Below are 13,487 nucleotides of genomic sequence, written 5' to 3'. Positions count from 1 at the left end.
CATGGGAGAGCAACTGTTCCAGATTTGAAAAAGAACTATGAAAGCCAAATTCCATAAATGAAGTTGATTATAATCTTTATGTTTTAAAATAACCTAAGACATACATTGTACAAGGAAATGTTTAATTTGAACTAGATATTACATGGAATTATTTTTATTTTCCTAGCTTTGTTAATTGTACTGCCATTAGGTAGGAATCTGTCTTAGCTTTTAGGAGATAAAGATATTGACATGTTTAGGGATGATATGTCATGATGTCTTCTGTAACTTCCCTCCCTCCCACCTCCTGTTCCTTCTTCCTTCCTCTTTTTCTTTTCTATCCTTCTTTCTTTTCTCTTTCTTCTGGGAATTGAATCCAGAGGCAACAGATTCCATCCTCCTGCCTCAGCCTCTCTAGCTGCTGGGACTACAGGTGTACGCCACAGCACTTAATTATTTTCGATTGTCTGGGCCTGAAAATATAGAAAATGTGAATGTGACAAAAAACTATTACAACTGGTAAATCTAGGCAAATATTATGCAGGTGTTTGTGACATTACTCTTTAACATCTTATTATAACTAGATGAAAGGCAGAAATGTGAAAAATATCATTAAATTAAAAATCAAGGGCTAGGGTTGTGGGTCACTGGTAGAGCATTTGCCTCACATGTGTGAGGCACTAGGTTTGATCCTCAGCATGATATAAAAATAAATAAAATAAATGTATTTTGTCCATCTGCAACTAAAAATATTTTTTAAAATCAAGTAAAATTCTCTATTTTATAGGTACCCAAATCTAGATCCATTAAAGAAGTAACCATTACCTCAAATTGGGGGAAATTTTCTAAAAAAGCAACCAACCTTCCCCTTTCCCCAGCTATGGAATTTCTAAGAGGCACTCACTTCAAACTGAAGTTTCAACACACTTAAGTCCTGTTGGCTCAGGTGGCGCCTAAAACGTGAGGGAACAATTCTGACGCCATAGAAAACAAATGGAAGAAGAAGGGAAAAAAAAAAAAAAAAAGAAAGAAAAGAGCCCCCAGAGGGTTGTGAATGAACAATAAAAGTTCAACTAAGAGAGGAGAAATGGTATTAGTGGAAAACAGAAGAAATACTTCCACTAAAGGAAACCCAAAGTAAAAAAAAAAAAAAAGGGCATCCTCAAATAAAAAGCACCTAGTATCTTAAATTGCCAGATAAATATCAGTGCTTCACATTTTATTCTAAGGGTAAGATATTTAAGTCATTATTTTCTTTTATATGTCCTAAAAAGCAAATGGCAACTCATAAATAAATAGCCTGTAATTGAAAATTTTAAAAAATTTAATGAATTCAACAGACTGTTTGATTTGCTTTTTTAAAAATCAAAACTTTCAAGCTGGGCATGGTGGCACATGCCTCTAATCCCAGGGCTTGGGAGGCTGAGGCAGAAGGATTGTGAATTCAAAGCCAGCCTCAGCAACTTATCGAAGCCCTATCTCAAAATAAAAAATAAAAAGGGCTGGGAATGTGTCTTAGTAGTTAAGTGCCCCTGGGTTCAATCCCTGGTACCAAAAAATAAAATAAAATAAAATAAAAACTTTCAGAGACTCACAGCATACTTTTATCCTGATATCTGATGCTTACCCTAAATTGTTCTGTCACAACAGATTTTACTCAGAGCTACTCAAAATAACCCATCAACATGTCACAAATATCTCTTTAATTAAAAGTAGTTTAGAGCAAGATGGGGAGTAGGTGCCTATAGTCCCTGCTACATTGGAGGCTGAGGCAGGACTGTTTGGGCCTTGGAGTTAGAGACCAGCCTGGACAACAAAGGGAAAACCTCATCTCAAAAGTAAATAAATTAAGCCAATTTAATTTAAAAGCCAAATTTGACATTTTTGTTAACTGAAATAAAATTGGTCTGCAAACTAATAATTTAATGTGAATATCTATGTGTAATAAAAGCACATATTTCATGTAATCTGAAAAGGTACAGATACAAAGGCTTTTTCATTCTTCAAGTCAGTTTTATAAGCAAGATTAAAAAGAGGTACTATCTCAAAATAAAAAAATAAAAAGGGCTGGGGATGTGTCTTAGTAGTTAAGTGCCCCTGGGTTCAATCCCTGGTATCAAAAAATAAAAAAATAAAATAAAATAGGTAAGCAGGGCTGGGGTTGTGGCTTAGTGGAGCACTTGCCTAGCACATGTAAGGCACTGGGTTCCATCCTCAGCATCACATAAAAATAAATAAATAAATAATAAAAAAAATAAAATAAAAGGTATTGTGTCCATCTTCAACTAAACACACACACATACATACACACACACAATGGCATAATTACTTCTAAAATTGCATTTCTAATTGTTATATCACTCAAGTTCTATATTTGAACATATACCCAGACCTGTACTTCTTTTATAATCATGTGGCTATTTTACATCTGAAAGCCAAGTCAACATTTACATTTGTCAAATTTATAATGCAGGCTCTGGAGTTATGGCTCAGCAGTAGAGCGCTCGCCTATCACATACAAGGTGCTGGGTTCGATCCTCAGCACCACATAAAAATAAATAAATAAAATAAAGGTATTGTGTCCAACTAAAACTAAAAAAATTAAAGTAAATAAAGGCATTCTGTACAACTACAAAAAAATTTTTAAAAAATGTATAATGCAGCTAGTAAACATAGCCTGTATTTACCAAATTCAGTAAATGCAGGAGAAATTCATAATAGTCTGAATTTTCTACCAAAAAAAACCATATTTTCTTTATAGGGTGAAAATTATTTCTAAACTATGGTTAATATTTATGTAAAATCTTTGTAGTAATAGGATCAGAGAGGAGAAAACAGTACAGATGGTGATATTAAATTTAGCAGGTTTCTACTTTCATTGTCCAGCACTGAGGGAGATAAAAATGATTTATGGCATATTATGATCCCAAGGACTCCCCAATTCTTTTCTTAACCTATCACTTTGAGCAGAATAATTCTGATAGATGGTTAGCCATGGGCTCTGCAGTCAAGGGGGCTTGGATTTGAATCTTTGCTTTGATACAATACTAATAAGACACTCTTTGAATCTAATTTATTTCATCTGTAAAGCAGATCTGCTATTGACATCCCAAGGCTATTGGCAGGAGGGTGAAATGAGATAACATGGAAAAGCATGCAGTGCAGAGTCCAGCCCATACTACAACTGTTTTAGTTGTTGCTAAGCTGGTTCCCTTTCTTCCTTTGGTTGGAGGCTTTTGAACCATCCTTAAAAAGTACCCTTGGAGCTTGGTAAGTTAACATGCTATAAATTCTTGCCTTGCTCCAGTGAAGCTTTAAAATAGTCATCAGTGAGAATTTCAGTTCCTTGTTTAGGGTCAGTTTTCAAGATTGTGATTCATCGAGTTTCTAATTGCTCTCATTACCCAACCCAGGAATATCAGGTACTCCTACAAGGTCACCACACCTTCCAATTCCAGTCTCACCATGCAGGACTTGTGTCAGTAGAGAATTAGATAACTAGATAACAATTATTGCCACTCTTCCTCCAAAGCAGCAATTTTAATTTTCCAAGATGATTCCTCCTCCTCTAATTTTGAGAGACAGATGAATTCTAGAAGGTCCCTAAATACCACCTGGTAGGAAACAGCCAATGACACCCACTCTCTAATAGGGTAAATAGACCCTCCTGAATGATAACCTCTCCTTCATGTTAAGATAGCTGAAAATCCAGGCCTACCAAAACCAAAAAAGGTAGATTAAATTGGTAAAAGTGGGTAGAACTAAGATAATTTCAGTAATTTAGACAAATGAGTTAAAATGGAAGACACCAAAGGCACAGTATTATAAAACAGATGGTTTTATAATTAAAGATTCTAAAGCACAAGTATTTCGTGCCTACTATGTTCCTAACGGTGTTGAAAGCACCAGGATGGGGCCAGAAATATAAATAAATCAGACACCATTCTGTTCCTCAAGTCTGGGTAGGGTGTGGGAGTAGGAGAGGAAGGAAAGACATAGAATGCCCAGAAACACTAATAACAGCTAATATTTATTGAACACCTACTCCGAGCCAGAAACTATTCTAAGCGATTTACGCAAATTAACTCTCTTGATTCTCAGAAAAAAAAAAAAAAAACCAACTAAGAATCGTCTCATTGCAGATGAGCAAAGAGAAGCAATCTTCCCAGGGTCACCCAACAAAGTGGTGGTGTCTGGGCAGGAACTGCGGCGTCCCTACATAAGGGGTTCCACCAAGATAATGGAAGCACATAAAAAGGTGCAATTTTGACTTGAGGGAGATTCCTGCAAGGGAAATCTTAAGAACTCTGAGGGAAGACGCTCCTCGAGTTGGGGTAGGTCCTGGAATAACTAAAGGATTGAAGGCTGCCCTGGATAGGAGGCAAATATTCCAGGGGCGCCTTCTGCGGGCAGGGACTTATTGTAGATTCTAAAGAAAGAAGTGAATGGTGCCTACTGACGACCCTTTAGGAGGAGAGCATCCCGTTAACTCAATTTTACAGACTCTGCTAGATGCCCACAGGAGAGGTGCAAACGGGGCCCTGGGGACTCCAGAGATCCGAGGTGACCCAGAGCTAGAAAATCGCGAGAAGCGATCGATCTATGTGCGGGGGGACGCCAGGGGCTCAGAGGTGCTCCGGGAGAACAGGGGTTCCGTGCCCACTCCGAGGCCCGGGCAGGGAGACCCGGCCGCCCCCAAGCCTCGGCTCCCTGCGGCCTAAGCCCCCGGCTCCCCGCCTCCGCGGGTCCCAAGCAGGTGCGAGATCAGGATAATGGAGGTCAACTGGGTCAGACGTTCGCCCCTGCTGCTCCTTACCTGGGGTCGGGGCGGTCCGGAGGGGCTCGGAGCGGAGAATTCGCGGACTCTGGTCAGTCGACGCGAACAGGCTCCGGCGGGCGAGGGCGGAGGACCGAGGCCCAGAGGGAGCGGCTGACAGATTCCGGAAATGACCACTGCGCCTGCGCAGCAAGGCCGCGCGGTCGTTCTGCGCACGCGCACAGACTCAGCGTGCACCGAGGGGCGGAGCCTGGGAGGGGGCCACGGCTGGGTGTCGGAGCTGGTTCGCTGTCCCCGCGGCCTCGGAACCGTAAAAAAGCTGGAAGATGCTGGCTGAGCAGAGTGGGGCGGTTCACTCCTCACCTCGGAAAGTTTTCTCAGAATAATGGAACAAGGTGTGGCGCCTTGGCCGCTTCACAGGCGCTTTTGTCAGGACAGGAATTACCGAGGCTTGGGGTCGTTCGAGCTGTGTGGATCTGAGGAATGACTGGTTTTGTCCCTTTAGAAAGTCTGGGTCAGAAGCCGTGGAACCTCCTCGACCCTTCCTCAGTCAGGACCCCTTGTGCCCTGCTCCCAAGATGGCGCCACGGCGAAAAAAGAGTTGGGGGGAACTTGGCTGCTCTCCCGAAGCACGTGGAGACAGGGTGCTTGCTGTGCAGATGCAGCTTCTAAGAACTGTCGCGGACCCCAGGACCCCACTTCCAACCAGTCCTTGAATCCATATAGATTCTGGAGCAGCACCCCCATCCCATGCAGGTCACTAACTTAGTGCTCGTTTCATTCTCTCGGTTTACACGTTTGACCCCCAACGCTTGATGGTAAGGTGATGTTCACAAAAGTGAATTTATCAGACTCCCAATTTCACATCCATGCTGTGTTCTTTGGATTTAATTAATTCAGCTGTTCATGGAGCGCTAAAGCAGGAAGACACTGGTTTTACTTTGTTGCATGGTCAAAAAAGTCTTTGATCATGGGGGAACAAGGACAGATTGGAAGGATCATTGTAAATTAACCGCCCCAAGAGACAACTTGGCAAAAGGAAAGTCAGCATTCATGGAAAGCAAGGATTCCTAGGTCTGGGGCTGTAGCTCAGTGGCAAAGCATTTGCCTAGCATCCCTGAGGCACTGGGGTTCCATCCTCAGCACTACGTAACAATTAACAAAATAAAGGCATTCTGTCCATCCACAACTACAAAAAAATAAATAAATTAAAAAGAAAGCAAGGATTCCTTTAATCCCTCAGTATGTAGAGTTGGTACCCAGAGTCAAAACACCACCTGCATATTATTTAGAGCCTTCCACCTCTTTGCGAAGAACAGTTCCTGCTTTGAAGGAATTTATAACCTGGGAAGATGAGAATGACAGACAAATTAGTACCAGACTCTGATCAGTGACAAAAAAGGAAAGAATCTAACTCCAGAAAAAAATAATGGGCTTTCATTATCAATCACTGGTTCTATCTTTTGAATATTTTGCATTTTAGCCTAAAAGCTTACTATTTATGAATTTCAAAGCAGAATTCCCCTACCCCCCAACTGGGGATTGAACCCCAGGGTACTCTATCACTGAGCTACATGCCTAGCCGTTTTTAGTTTTTGTTTTGAGACAAGGTCTCACTAAATTGCCCAGGCAGGCCTAGAACTTGTGATCCTCCTGCCTAAAGATGACAGGTGTATGCCACTGTCCCCAGCCAGAAATCAGAATTCTTAATTTAAATGATATCTTTAACCACCTTATTTTTGAAACTGAGGAAACAAGACCAGATAATTTTTTTAAAATATTTTTTTAGTTGTAGATGGACACAATATCTTTATTTTATTTATTTATTTTTATATGGTGCTGAGGATTGAACCCAGTGCTTCATACCTGCGAGGCAAGCGCTCTGCCACTTAGCTACAACCCCAGCTCAAGACCAGAGAATTTTGAGTCTTGAAGATTTTGAGAAAAGGAAGGAGCAGGGCTGACCTTTCCATCATGGCTTGTGTTAGAGCCACTGGAGTTCCAAGGAGGACCAGTGATGAGTTATGGTGTTTTCCTTGCGTGTGATGACACTGATTTAGTATCTAAAATAAGAAGTCTGACTTTTAAAAATTTAGTATCAGAAGGACTGGGGGTGTAGTGCTCAAGGCCCTGGGCTTAATCCTTGGCACCATAAAATAATAATCATACTAACAACAACAATAATAATAAATAAAAAAGTATCAGGAAAGGTGGTTGTATTACTCAGGCTGGCACTATGGCAAAACCTGAGATAATTAGCAAAGAAGAAAAGGTTTATTTGGACTTCCTGTTTTGGATGGTCTAGTTCAAGATTGGGCAGACCCATTGCTTTTAGTTTGTGGTGGGTATGCTGGATGGTAATGTCAGAGAGCATGAGAAGTAGCAAACAGTTTACCTCAATGCCAGGGAGCAAAAGAGAAAGTAGAAGGAAGAGGCCTGGATCCCACATTTCCTTTCAAAGGCAGTGGCACTAAGAACCTCTTACTAAGTTCCAGGATCTTAAAGTTTCCATCATTTCCCAGGAGCACCACTCTGGGAACCAACAAATGGACCTCTGGGGTCATGCAACATCTAGACTAGCTTGTAGTACTTAGAAGTGGAGGGTGAGAGCAAGAGAGGGGTTGGACACTGCTGAGGGATGATTTTGGTTGCTTGCCAGAGAGGTTTGGAATTGGATTGGATTGGAATTTGGTCAAAATTCATGTCATCAGATATTTATGCAAGGACTCTGTTTTTGGCTAGGGGGCGGTGTGGAGAGTGGGAATGAGTAATTGGGATTGAACTCAGGACCTGGAGCAGTGCCTTAAGCATGTTAGACAAGGGTTCTACCACTGAGCTATATCTCTAGCCCAAGTCATTAGGTGTTTAATAAGTACTTACCAACTGCCAAGTACAGATGATCCTTGATTTATAATGGAGATCACTTCCAGATAATCCCATCATAAATTGAATATATATTCTAAGTATAAAATATTAATACACCTAGGTTCTAGGTTATAACCTAGGTCCTAGGTTAGCAACATAATACACTGTAGAGTATTGGTTGCTTACCCTTGTTGATCCCATGGTTGGCTGGGAGCTGCAGCTCACATCTGCTGGCCCACATTACAATAAAAGATGGAATACATATTACTTGGGTAAGATCAAAACTCAAAATTTGAAGTATGGGCTGGTTGTGTTGGTGCTTGCCTTATCAGTTTTGCATCATTATAAAGTTGATAAATAAGTTGAACCATTGTAAGATAATTACTATATTTCTTCTTTTGTCAGAAGCAGATATTTTGTGTGTCAACTTGACTACAGAGCACCTGTATTTTGGTCAAACATTATTCTGGGTGTTTCTGGGGGCGGGGTGGGGTAGAGTTCGGATGAGATTGACATTTAAACTGGTATACTAAATAAAGCAGATTTGGGAGATTGCCCTCCCTGATTAGATTGGGTCTTGTCCAATCAGTTGAAGACTTGAATAAAATAGATCACTGACCTTCCGAGTAAGAGTAAATTCTGCGTGTCAGCCTTCAAACTGGAACATCATCTCTTTCTGGTTCTACAGCAGTTTCCAGCGTTCAAACTTGAATGTCAACTGCAGAAGACTTGCCAGTCTCCATAATCATGTGACCCAGTTGCTTATCTTTTTATTTATTTCTTTATGGTTTATTGGAGATAGGTTCTATTTCTATGAAGAATCCTAATACAGTAAGTATTTAGCAAGACTCCCAATCTTTTTATTTTATTTTATTTTATTTTTTGTAGTAGGGATTGAATGTGGGTACTTTACCACTGAGCTGCATCCCCAGCCCTTTTTATTTTGATACAGGGTCTGGCTGAGTTGCTGAGGGCCTTGTTTAGTCGCTGAGGCTGACTCCCCATCCTTGAAGGGCCCTGGTCCTCTCAACTTTCATCTTCATAGTCCTGAAAGTCTGTTAAAAGAATCACTTATTCTTTTTTTTATATATTTATATTTTAGTTGTAGGTGGTGGATACAATATCTTTATTTCATTTTTATGTGGTGCTGAGGATCGAACCCAGTGCCTCACACATGCTAGGCAAGCAGTCTATCACCGAGCCACAACCCCGGCCCCAAGAATCTTATTCTTACCTCCCTATTGTGGAATCAGCTTTGTGTGGTGGTATTTACCTATAGTCCCAGCTATGTGGGAGGCTGAGGCAGGAGGAGTTTGAGTTCATCCTGGGTCACAAGGTGAGACCCTGTTTCAAGGGGAAAAATTAAAAAGGCACAGTAGAATCAGTGAGTAACCTGTGGAGTAAGCAGTCCTAAATACTGGGCTCACTTTTTTATGTTCTCTTTACTTTTGGATATTGACCTGGTAGGTCTTATTACATTTTCAGGTCTCTTTTATCTTTGAGTAAATTTTTTGCATATTTTGTCCTCTTTTCTAATTATGACTAGTGGAAGGATTGTTGTTTGTTGCCCTAGTCCTCCAGTAGCCGAACAATTTGATCAGTAACCATTTTTTAATATTACCCTGTTTGTCTGTTTTAGTTTGCTAAATTCTATTGCATTAATTATATATCTTTTTTTTTTTTTTTGAGATGGAGTTTCACTATGTTGTCCTTGCTGGCTTTGAATTCCTGGGCTCAAATGATTATTCCATCTCAGCACCCTGAGTAACTGGAACTAGGTGCACCACCATGCAATTATATATCTTTGACACATACTATGTTGTGTTTACCATACATATTTGTTGCCAGTTAGAAGGAATGTTTAATTCTCACCCAGAGTGTATATCATCATTACTGCTTGCAAACATAATCAGGGAGTTCATTAAGTATTAAATAATTGGGTAATTAGTATTTAAATGTTTATATTATATAGAACTGTTTGAAGGTTTTTAAGAAGGTCTTAGTGATATTTGGATACATTGGTTGGAATTTGGGACAGGCTGGGAGTACATGCTTATTTCTTACTTAAAATAATATAGCATAGACTCCTTTGATCTAAGAATTGTTTTCAGAAATTTTTTTTTAATATTTATTTTTTAGTCTTTGGCGGACACAACATCCTTGTTTGTATGTGGTGCTGAGGATCGAACCCGGGCCGCATGCATGCCAGGCGAGCATGCTACCCCTTGAGCCACATCCCCAGCCCCGTTTTCAGAAATTGATTAATCTGGAATGACTATAGTTAGTTCTAATCATGGCATATAGATACCTGTTTTATGTGCTTTATGTATGGGCATCTTACCATATCACATTCACAAATGAAGATATTGGCAAAATTCTAGTGATTACATACCTGGAGAGAAGTTAATCAATGTGAGAATGTCTCTAGGGACAAATTTAAAATAATGGAAAATTGTAAGTCTAATAATTATTTCCATAAAACACTGAACAAAATACCTGTTTTACTTATGAGCACAATGGCTCCTGTTTGGTTCCTGCTTGTGGACCTGGACCACAGATGCTAGTGAGCCCAATATTCTGCTTCCCTCCAGACACACCTTCTAAGTAACCTCACAGGCGCTTGGCTTCCGTTACCACCCATAGATTGATATCTTTCACAGATATGTTTCACTTTGTCTCAGACCACTGATAGTTCTGACTGCTAGAGACAGGATCTCTCTGAGTTGCTTAGCACCTCGCTTTTGCTGAGGCTGGCTTTGAACTCTCGATCCTCCTGCCTCAGCCTCCAGAGCCACTGGGATTACAGGTGTACGCCACCACAACCTGCTAGAAGTTGGTTTTAAAAACTTCTATATAGGAAAGTTTTATAGAACTATTGCTGCAATAGTTCTATAGAACTCATTTTTTTTTTATTAACCTAACTCAGGAAACGGGAAGAAGTTCGAAGAATAGTTCCTTATAATAGCCAGCATCATCCCATCCAACTTTTGATTCAACTCTAACTCAAGGTTGACCTTTTTATAATAAATCTCTAGCCTTGATTCCTGGTAGCTTGAGGGTGGGAGGGTTGGGAGTGTTTGTGATGATTTCTTGGTTCTTGGAAACACCCATGGGTTATGCTCCTTGAGAAAAACTCAGAACCTTTTGATTTCCCCACAAGGACTCCCCACTCCCACTCCCACAAAAAAAAAGAGGAGAAAGGCAATTGGTGATGTATAGCAGCCTTGAAACCTGACTCAAGACAAAGCCATTTAAGTAATCTTTGGTCCATTTTCTCGAAGAACATGGTTTCAGTGTCCTGGTTTTGATCATTGTGAATACCACTTAACGTCATTATTTTTCAAGGCCACACATTATACCTTGTATCAAGCCATTCTGAAAATAAACATCCTTAGAAAAGAACAGAGTCAGTTTTCTTACAGATACTAAGAAACTTGACCTCATGCTACAAGGAATTTCTTGCTCTACCATTATGATCTTAGTCAAGTCACTGATACCACCTACATCTGGACCCATCGCTGCTGCAAAGCAAGGGGCTTCTTTGGAATGCCCTGAGTTTGGGGAGAATTGGGCCAACCATCCACCAGGAGACAATGATGGGGTCTCTGTGCTGGGGATGGAACCTTGAGCACATTAGTCAAGCACTCTACCACTGAGCTGCATCCCCAGCCCACAATGGAACCTAAGGCCTCATGGAATGTCCCTCACATTTCTCCAGCAGGAGGCTCACAGCTGTCATCTACTAGAGTGATAGACCTGATTAAGGCTCCACGGGAGGACAAGGGTTAAAGTCCTGCAGAATGCTCAAAAAAGTTGCTAAGTGTCTTTGTCAAGTCATCTCATTTAAACTTCACAGATGCTTCTATTCCTCATTTAATAGTTGAAACAGGTTAGATAGGATAAGTTGCTTCAGATCACATTCCTGGGTAAGTGGAACCTCTCTGTCCAACTTCAGAGTGTATGAATTAGACTTAGGTAACTATAGAGATGAAAACTAGAACAAACAATGCAAAGTATTTAGTACTCCTTTCATCCCCTAAATATTTTGGTTCAGTATCAAGTGGGACTTTCTGATCATGATCATCATTCAAAATTGGCACAGACTGTTTTTTTTTCCTTGTCAGTGTTCAAGTAAAAGATGGATTACCAGTTTTTTTTCAATATTATTATTATTATTATTATTATTTAGTTTTCAGTGGACACAACATCTTTATTTTATTTTTATGTAGTGCTGAGGATCCAACCCAGCGCCCCGCACATGCCAGGCGAGTGCGCTACCACTTGAGCCGCATCCCCAGCCGGATTACTAGTTTTTGAGGAATGATATGGAGAATTCCCACTTGATTGAGAGTTGGCTAGCTACTCTGTTAAATATCCCATCCAGCCCTAAAATTTTAAAATAATTCCAAAATTCTGTGATTTGGTATCTCCAGGAAATTCACACATGGCAGTTAGAGACCCCGCCACCAGAGGGCAATGTTTTCACATTTGATTCAGTTGTAGGAAAGGAAACAAAATTCCCTCTGGAGCTACCTAGATGGTGCCAAGTTTAGAACCATCACAAGGGTGATGTGGACCTAGGGGATGATGGAGATAGACTCACCAAGGAATAGTATCCCTCTCTTCATCGCCATGAACAATGGTTTCTTTTTTCTTTTCTTTTTTTGTATTGGGGATTGAACCCAGGGTCACTCTATCACTGAGCTACATCCACAGCCCTTTTTTGTTTTTAAGACAGAGTCTTGCTGAGGCTAACCTAGAATTTTCAATCTTCCTGCCTTAGCCTCCTGAGTCACTGGAATTATAGGTATGCACCTCCATGTCTGGCTCTGAACAATGATTTCTCTTTCTTTCTTTCTTTCTCTTCTCTTCTCTTCTTTCTCTCTCTCTCTCTCTCTTTTTTTTTTTTTTTCAGTAGTGCTGGGGATCGAACCCAAGGACTTGTACAGGCTAAGCAAGCACTCTACCAACTGAGCTGTAACCCCAGCCCCTTCAACAATAATTTCTGTCTGCCAGTGTGTTAGAAGGAGGTCAGAGGTCAGAAGAAGGACATACCATTTCCAGAGAGCCAGGGTTCCCAGGGCTGTGAAGTGGCAGGAAATCTTTCCTCGTGGCTGCCCTACAGCTGCACTCTGAAGATTAGGAAAGCAAGGAAAGGAACAGGGTCCAGGAGTATTAGAAGGTCATAACAGAAACCCTGCCACACCAGGGAAGGCTGAAGGATCCAGGAGTATTCAGCCTTGAGAAGAGAAAACTTGGAGGAACTGTGAGAACTGTCTTCCATTTGAAACCCAGGACCCTAGGTTTCAAAACCAGGGACATCAGGAGATTGACCATCAGGGGCCAGGTCTCAGCTTGATTTGAAAACTAACTTTTTGGCACCATCAGAGAGGATTTACCTTGAAAGTCAACTCGTTCTATCATCTAGTCACTCTACACATATTTACAGTGTGACCTCTTCAGGCCTGGCACTCAGTAGTTGCTGAGGATACAGCCATGAACAAAACACACAAAGCTGCCCTTCAGAAGCTGACTCGCCCATGTTCAAACATTCTGGGAGACACTGAGGCAGAATATGCATCAGCTTCACAGGATGTCAGCCTGGATACATCTTAATATTCCCTCAGGGGGATTCTACAACGTTTTTGGTCTTAATAAGCCTAGTTTGTCTTCAGTACTCTGTATACTTTTTTGGAGTTTGGAAAGAACCTCATCAAGACTGCGTGGGGATTATGGTATCCAATTGAAGCAAACCTGTGAATATAGGTACACAATAGGAATCAGGTATGTGGCAATTGTAAAAATTGCCTTTGGATTTGGAAATCTTAAAACAATAAAATTCTTTCATTTAAAAACAAGCTCTACA

At 40.8% G+C, this 13,487-nt stretch overlaps 1 protein-coding gene and 1 long non-coding RNA gene across 2 annotated transcripts in view; one reads left to right on the top strand and one right to left on the bottom strand.

Annotated features, from left to right (window-relative positions):
* Nucleotides 1-4,948, bottom strand: part of Arpc1a (actin related protein 2/3 complex subunit 1A) — a 35,194-nt gene extending 30,246 nt beyond the window's left edge. Inside the window, exon 1 of the mRNA XM_005339730.5 lies at nt 4,796-4,948. The gene's annotated coding sequence lies outside the window, so the exon portion shown is untranslated. The remainder of the gene's footprint in view (nt 1-4,795) is intronic.
* Nucleotides 4,949-4,999: 51 nt separating this feature from the next.
* Nucleotides 5,000-13,479, top strand: LOC120887219 (uncharacterized). The gene is made up of 2 exons (XR_005730325.2): nt 5,000-5,574; nt 12,537-13,479. It is a non-coding gene; the product is annotated as an uncharacterized LOC120887219 (long non-coding RNA).
* The last annotated feature ends 8 nt before the right edge of the window (nt 13,480-13,487 follow it).

The sequence above is a fragment of the Ictidomys tridecemlineatus genome, chromosome 10, assembly GCF_052094955.1.
Source record: "Ictidomys tridecemlineatus isolate mIctTri1 chromosome 10, mIctTri1.hap1, whole genome shotgun sequence".
In the NCBI taxonomy this organism is placed as follows: domain Eukaryota; kingdom Metazoa; phylum Chordata; class Mammalia; order Rodentia; family Sciuridae; genus Ictidomys; species Ictidomys tridecemlineatus.
This window is presented reverse-complemented; position numbering and strand designations above follow the sequence as displayed.